The following is an 8,694-nucleotide window of genomic DNA, read 5'->3' as shown; positions in this document are numbered from 1 at the left end:
GCTTTATATATGTGTTTTATATATGTGCTCTATATATGTGTTTTATATATGTGCTTTATATATGTGTTTTATATATGTGCGTTATATATGTGTTTTATATATGTGCTTTATATATGTGTTTTATAAATGTGTTTTATATATGTGCTTTATGTATGTGTGTATATATATATATATATATATATATATATATATATATATATATATATATATATATATATATATATATATATATATATATATATATACATATATATATTTGTGTATATGTATGTATATGTCTCAGTGGTATATATAACAGTAGTATTATCCATGAGCTGACAGGTTGTCTTGTCCTGTTAAATCTTTCAAAGGTTCCTATTTGGACCCAGTGTTGGTGCCTGTGCTCTGCAGGATCCTGGTGCTGGTCTGTGGTTCTAGTGCAGCTGAAAACTGACTCACCTACTGCACCACCAAAACATGATGTCACCAGCTGACAGTGACCGAAAACTACGGTGGCTGACAAAGGCCAAACACAGTCCAACGGCCCAGTGTGTCTGAGTTCGAGAAAACAGCTGCAAGTTCAGAAACCACGCAAATTCACCGACTCCAACACAGTCTGAAGCAGGCACAAAAAGAGGAAGGAGGTGCAAATGAAAAAGTGCACCGCAAGAAACAAAACCACATGAATAATCATCAAATAGTCTGCAAAGAAAGAAACGATTCAAACCAAGAAAACATCTGCAGATGAGAACCACTGCAGAACTAGTGCCTCTGTGTTCTGTACTTGCAGCAGTTTTCTGTAACTCAGACACACTGGGTCCTAACAGTGTGTTTGGCCCTCGTCAGCCACCGTAGAAAACCCTTTAACCCTTTCATGCATGAATTATGTGAACCTAATCAAGACTTTTTTCCAAAGTGTTTTTATTCCTCTTTAGGCATGAAAAAAACAATGTGATTCAACTTTTTTTTTTTTTTTTATGAACTTATTTTTCATGGAGTTGCAAAAATGTCCACTCAGCTGGACAAGCTGGACACCATGTGTTTAATTTTTGAAGCAAAGAAACATGTATTTACTGACATACTGTGTGTAAACTAGGAACAGTTTTTTTTAAAATGCTGCTAATCTGATGTTTTGTGATGTCACATTTGAACATATTCTAATACTAGTTATTGATCACTTTATGGAGGTAGTACACAAAAAAATGACTTTTTGTTAAAAAAAAAAACCCTGTTATAAATACAGTCTAATAATAATAACATGCAATTGATTTACACTTAACCCTTTCATGCATACTGGTCACTCCAGTGGACAGCTGTTCTACAGCTGTTCTCTTGTATATTCATGGATGTAGTTGCTCTTTTTTTTTTTTTTACGCATATCTTTATTAAAGTTTTAAGACACTACATATCTTTTCTGACATGAATTGGTAACATTATGTAGATCTCTCCTGAGCATAAATCCCAGAATCCCCCCCCCCCCCCCATAGTTTTCACACAATTTATCAGTAAATACATGTTTTTGTGCATCAAAAATTAAACGTGTGGTGTCCAGCTAAGTGGACATTTTTGCAACTTCATGAAAAATAGGTTCATAAGAATATTTTTTTATTATTATTTTTTCTATATATATTTTTTAATGTATTAAAATTATTTTATTTTATTTTTTTTTTTTTCAGAAGAAAATTTTCAATTGCATTGTTTTTTTCATGCCTAAAGAGGAATAAAAACACTCAAATAATCAAAAAATTTTGATTATGGTTCTTATAATTCGTGCATGAAAGGGTTAAACATGTTATTGCAGATCAGGTTTATTGAGAACAGTACAGTTACAGTAACGGTCTGAATGTTAGTGTATGGGATGATCCACTGTGTTGGCTGATACGGAACTACAACAATAAAACCCATGAATAAACAAGAGAACAGCTGGAGAAGAACTGACCACTGGAGTGACCACTGGAGTGACCACTATGTATGAAAGGGTTAAGTACCCCAAAAGAAAACCCTGCTGAGTAACTCCTCCATATGGTGGAGCAGGCACTTAAAGGGTTAAATCGTGTGGTTTTGTGTCTAATACTGGGTGAGTCTCACAAACCCTCCTGTCATGAGCTCCTTCAGTTCAAAACTTCATAAATCAATGATAATTCCCAGTTCAACATTAATAAGTCAAACTGTTTTAATACAAGACGATGTCAACGTGTGTCCCACGAGTCGACAGAAACTCTGCTAAACTTCATCCTTTATTCACTTTAGAGGCTGAACTCACACAGATGTTCTTCTTTTGTCTCAAACACAAACATCAAAGGTTCAACTCTTCGTCTGCTTAGTTTTACCAACGTTACTTCACTATTATTACAAACACTAAAGCATAAGTAAGACTAACAGGAAATGCAGAAAGTTTCATGTTGGTTTACCTTAGTGCAGAACTCCAACAGTTCAGCTCAGTCCTGGAGGCGACAGTCTGCTCAGCTTCTTGTTCGTCTTGTTTGTCTTCTTCTTCTTGTTCGTCTTGTTTGTCTTCTTCTTGTTCGTCTTCTTCTTCTTCTTCGTGTGCTGCTGAACTAGGTCAGTGTGTGATTTTATACTATTTGGAGTTTGAGGAAGTGCAGCGGGAGCTCTGGGTTTGGGAGTTTTTTTTCTTTTTTTCTTTTCTTTTCTTCCAGGGGAACTACATCTGGTTTCTCTCAAATAAAAAGCTGGTGTCAGGTGTCGGATTACAACAGGCTGCTCTGAAAACCTCAGAGACGACCGAAAGATGAGGTGATCCAGTTTTAGCAGTGATGTTTTAACACCCACACTAGTTCTGTTACAATAATAGAGTTGCTGTTAAATATTGGCCTGTGATGGATACTTTACTTTTCATTAGTGACCTTTTCCTAAAAGTTCACTTTAAACAGTTTTTTTTTTTTTTTTTTTTTAACCCTGCCTGTCCTTAACTACCCCACTGATGGGGTAATTAAGGACTAGGGCTGTGCATCAGCAGGAATCTGGTGATACGATACAATCACAATACTATGATCACAATATGATATATCATATCATTAAAAAGGCAATTTCTTTGTGTGTTTCTTTTTTTAAAGGGATTATTTCCTGGAAGAATTGACTTACACCAGAAATCTGCACAAATACTAAACACATTTTTATTTGATCAGAACAGGATCTAATGTTATATCACAACATTTTCCTGTGTTGAAACTGAAATTCTGTTTTACAGACATTACAGTTTAATATCCTGTTCAAATGTTCATATTCTGTTAGTTCAGAACTAACATCTAAATATTATTTTAGTTCAATCCCAACAAAGGAACTAACATCTGCCTCTCAGACGGTAAAAAGTGCTTTTAGGATGCAACAAATAACCATTATTTATAAAACACTGTTAAATAATAAAAAATAAGATACATTAAAAAAAGAAAAGAACCTCCACAATGTCTGCATTTGAATAAATACCTAAAAGTATCAGTACAGTACATTTTAATATTGATACAGTATTGTGAAATGAAATATTGCAATATATTGCAGAACTGATATTTTCCAACACCCCTATTAGGGACATGAACTTATAATGGAAACAGTGCCCAGACTTACTTTCAAAGGGCTTATTAGGAACCTCCAAAACTAAAAAAAACAGGTCTAATAAACCTCTTATCTGAAAGAATGGGTGGCGTGCCAACTCGTGCTGTTCCTGGATTTTTCACTGCTCAGGGGCGTACGCTTTGCAGAATACCACACTTCTCTTCTGCATTTCTGAATGACACTTTGTTTTGTTGTTTTGTTTGTTCTCCTGCCTTCTGGTGATCCTGCTGACAGTTCTGATGACGTCTGTGGACTCCAGCTGTGTGTTTGTATGCTGTCGGACTGTCCCTAATGACCCCCTCGTTACCAGTTTTTTTTAAATGTCAATGAGAATAAACAGTTTTTAGAAAAGTTTAACAACATGGAAGTTTTTCTAACCCAGGGATGTCTCCACAGTAGTTTTCCAGAAGCTCTGCTGGAAAAATCGTTTCCACACCCGCAGCCAGTTTCTCTACACACACAAAGTTTTGACCACCTTTGAATTTTAGTTCCAAAACCACACGACAGTTTTCACAAAATATCTGCTGTGGGTTTAGATACTGTCATTCCTTTACGACATTAAAGGGAACATAACCACCTTTCACCACAACAGCTATCATTTTCCTGTCCTGATGGTAACCCCTTCTTTTTACCCCTGTGTCTCTTTGCCCCCCCCCCCCGGTGTTGGTTCATCCCAGTGTGTGCGTGGAACATTTCCTATGTAACATGTTCATGTGTGTGCAGGCGTTGTCCATGAGGCCTCAGATCAAAAGGGGATTGTTTATAGGACATGCAGATAACTGCTGCAGCTTGGCCTGGGACCAAAGGGTCGCTGGCTCAATTTCCCAACTGCTGGCTCATGTGTGCTTGAGCAAGGCACTTAACCCCCATTTGCTCCCTGAGCACCAGGCATGTGACCCCAGGGTTAGTAACCCTAAGCCTAACCCTAAACCTAATCCTAACCCTAATCCTAACCCTAACCCTAACCCTAAACCTAACCCTAAACCTAACCCTAACCCTAACCCTAACCCTAACCCTAAGCCTAACCCAAAACCCAACCCTAACCCTAACCCTAACCCTAACCCTAAGCCTAACCCTAACCCTAAACCTAAGCCTAACCCTAAGCCTGTGCTCCAGGTAGGGGTAGGCTCAGTGCAGACACAGTAACAGTATCTAATGCTGCGTTTCCACTACGTGGTACCAGCTCGACTCGACTCGACTCAACTCGACTCGACTCGGCCTTTTTGCTTTTCCAAGTGTTCAGAGAACGCAAACCTCCACCAAGCACCCTGAACGGTGTGCATGAGTGGATGGACTATTTCTTTTAAAATTCAACAGTTTCCAGGTTGTTCCATGCAGCAGAAAAAGTTAAAGCTTGGTACCAGTCATGTGTATGTCCAATTAAATTAAATTCCAACCAATATTTGTTGAGTTAAAATAAAAAATGTGTGGTAAATGGGATTTTCAGTGTTAAATGTAAATGTCCACAGAGTCCACATTCCACAGTGGATGTGGACAGTTTTGTGCCAGATACAAGATATTGTTCTAAGCTACAGGTGGATCCAATTGGAGGCTAATCGGAGTCGTTTTGAATTTTTGATGAATTTCTGAAAATTGCTCAATGATGACAGATGGAAAATTGTAGATGTTGTGACCTTGCTGTGAACTTGAACTTTGGCCTACTTGGCCTACAAAATTTAATGGGTTGGTCCCAGGGCCTAGGCCTATCTGTGGAGAAGATTCAGGAAAGATGGGTGGAAGAGTTTTCCAGTAAAGTTGCTAACAAACAAACAAACAAACAAACACACAACCACATAAACAAACACACAAAGCAAAGTGATCACAATACCTCCTGGTGGAGGTAAAAAGGACCTGGAATCTGGTACCTGGTATGCGTGTTTTGGTATCACCTCTGCCGAGGTTCCAGGACTGGGGACCAAATCCTAAAAGGTGATGTGTAAACACTGCAGACCACTGATTGGTCAGTCGTCTCTGTGACCCGCCGTTTTACAAAAAACAGATCCAGAAGTTTACAGTAAATATGTCTGTAGGTGAATCCACATGATGACAGCCTGTAAAACTACACCATGGTCGGTCCAGGAGATCAGGTGGTCGACATAAAAAAATTCAGCATGAGTTTGACGAGACAACACGCAGCGAGCAAGTTTATCAGCAACTCTGAGCGGACGACACGGAAGTAACCAAGGTTATTATCGTTAACGAAATCTAACGAAATGACAAAAACTAGAATTGTGAAAACATTTTCGTTAACTGAAATAAATAAAAACTATAATTAAAAGAAAAAAACATAACTAACTGTATTGTGTGCTTATAAAACTAACTAAAACGTATAAAAATTATGGATAAAATTCCCTTTGTTTCCGTCTTTGTCAGTGTCGTATTGATACGAAAGCGATTTATTTCACTCTAGCAATTTTAGCTGCTGGCACCATATGATATATAACGGTCCATCACTTGTGTTCACTTGTGGTTTCCAGTCGTCTTCTGGTCCCCACTCTACCTGGAAACATGGAGACTGAAGTTGGGAGAAAGCAGCAGAGTCCTGTCTGGGATTTATTTGAATACGACGACAGAGAAGAAGAGAAAAGAGACGACTAAACTAAAATTAATACTAAAACTAAACTAAAACTAAGCATTTAGAAAAACATGAAAACTAATAAAAACTAGTAAACCTGCTCTAAAAACAAATTAAAACTAAATGAATTAGAGAAAACAAGTCAAAACTAAATAAAACTAAACCATAATGAAAAATCCAGAACTATTAGTACTTTGGAAGCAACGCGCCGCATCACTATGGCGACACCTGTGCATCTATGTTAAAATTATGTATTTTCGTCACTTTAAAGCAGCTCTCTTAGTTGAATTTTATTTATTTTTTACTGATTTTCACTGGTAGGCCTTGTGGGGGTTTTTCTGGGTCCATACTTCCTGTTCTGCTCTTAGTCAACGGCCTAATGTGCTGCTGTGTGTAAATATATATGAACATGTCATGTGACTCCTATATAAGTCATAGCGCTGTCTGCCACATGCTAAAACCACTAAACTAAATATAAGACCATCCCGTGTAGCTCATATGTCTAATGATACACGTCTGCGTTGCAGGATCTTCCTCATCCATGGAATGAGATCAGCTCCTATTTGTGTCTGAGGATAATACAGCTCCTTCATCTACGACAGCATTAACAGCATTATCACAGGTTATTTATTAGAACACAGGTGTCAAACACGCGGCCTGGGGTCCAAATCCGGGCCGCCAAAGGGTCCAGTCCAGCCCCTGGGAGGAATGTGTGAAATGCAAAAATTACACTGAAGATATTACACTGAACAAAAATATAAACGCACCACTTTTGTTTTTGCTCCCATTTTTCATGAGCTGAACTCAAAGATCTAAAACTTTTTCTGTGTACACACAAGGTTTATTTCTCTCAAATATTGTTCACAAATCTGTCTAAATTTGTGTTAGTGAACACTTCTTCTTTGCTGAGATAATCCTGATCAAGATCCTGATTAGACAGCAGGATTATTGCACAGGTGTGCCTTAGGCTGGCCACAATAAAAGGCCACTCCAAAATGTGCAGTTTTATCACACAGCACAATACCACAGATGTCACAAGTTTTGAGGGAATATGCACTGGTCATGCTGACTTCAGGAATCTCCACCAGAGCTTTTGCCTGTGAATTGAATGTTCATTTCTCCACCATAAGCCATCTCCAAAGCTGTTTCAGAGAATTCATGAAGAAGACTTTGTGAGGAAAATGGTGGTCACACCAAATACTGACTGGTTTTCTGAGCCCCCTGGACCACCCAATACAGTAAAAGTGCACATTTTAGAGTGGCCTTTTATTGTGGCCAGCCTAAGTCACACCTGTGCAATAATCCTGCTGTCTAATCAGCATCTGGATCTGCCACACCTGTGAGGTGGATGGATTATCTCAGCAAAGGACAAAGGAGAAGTGCTCACTAACACAGATTTAGACAAATTTATGAACAATATTTGAGAGAAATAGGCCTTTTGTGTAGATAGAAAAAGTTTTAGATCTTTGAGTTCAGCTCATGACAAATGGGAGCAAAAACAAAAGTGGTGCGTTTATATTTTTGTTCAGTGTAACAATCCTTTAAGTTCAGGTTCCACATTCAGACCAATTCAATCTAAAGTGGATCAGACCAGTCAAATATTATCATAATAACATAGAAATAATGATAAATCCAATATTTTCTCTTCGTAAACGTAAATATTTTCATGTATTTACACTAAAACAAAGTATAATTTCGCAAAAAAAATGTGAATAACCTGAACAAACATGAACAACCTGAAATGTCTTAAGAGAAGTAAGTACAATTTTAACAATCTTCTGTCTGTTATTAAATGTTTTATGTGTTTGTAGATCCACTGTGATCTGTAAGTTCTAATGTACATGTGTAAATGATAAACTGAGGCAGAATATTGTTAAAATTACACTTGTTTTTTCAGTTTGTTCATGTTACTCACATCTTTTGAAAAGATAGTTTGTAGATGTAAACCTTTTCATAATGTAAATTTACTTTTTTTGCTCTAAAACATATTATCATGGTATTGTTGAAATTGTGCTCAAAATGTTCAAAAAGTACTAATACACAAACTAACATAATTTAAACAAGTCGTATTAAAAAATAAATAAATAAATAAAATAATAATTGGCACAATACACCTTCTGTTGCAGAAACATTCAAATATTAACCCTTAGTGGTCTGAGCCTATTTTGGTCGTTTTTCAGTCCTTTTGATTTTGCCTTTATATACTATATAAACAAATGTTTACTATACCCATGTTTGGGATCTTTTTCTTTCAGCACAACTTCATTTATATCATCTATTATTTTTTCACTTTAACCTACTATAAAAACATAAAAGGCCAGAAAACACAAAAAAATCTAAAATCCGATTTGAAAAATTGATACACTTTATTGCATAAATAACACACAGATGGTTAATGAACCTTTTCAAAGACTTTAAAAGTGAATATTGGTTCCAAATATTAGGTATATAAAATTAAAATTTTAATAAATTAAAACTATACTCAAATATTTGACATAAAAGCGGATCTTTACACAGGGTTTTTTCCCTTAAAAGTGCGGTAATCAAGCACGGTTATGATGATAATT

The 8,694-nt window shown here is 36.7% G+C and overlaps 1 protein-coding gene across 1 annotated transcript in view; it reads right to left on the bottom strand.

Moving 5' to 3' along the window:
- The window catches only part of LOC115435572 (cathepsin K-like), a 26,853-nt gene extending 24,226 nt beyond the window's left edge, over positions 1-2,627 (bottom strand). Inside the window, exon 1 of the mRNA XM_030158079.1 lies at positions 2,391-2,627. The gene's annotated coding sequence lies outside the window, so the exon portion shown is untranslated. The remainder of the gene's footprint in view (positions 1-2,390) is intronic.
- Between the last annotated feature and the right edge of the window lie 6,067 nt (positions 2,628-8,694).

Source organism: Sphaeramia orbicularis, chromosome 16 (genome assembly GCF_902148855.1).
Source record: "Sphaeramia orbicularis chromosome 16, fSphaOr1.1, whole genome shotgun sequence".
NCBI classification, from domain to species: Eukaryota; Metazoa; Chordata; class Actinopteri; order Kurtiformes; family Apogonidae; genus Sphaeramia; species Sphaeramia orbicularis.
Note: the sequence above shows the minus strand (reverse complement) of the source record. Positions and strands in the feature narration are given on the sequence as shown.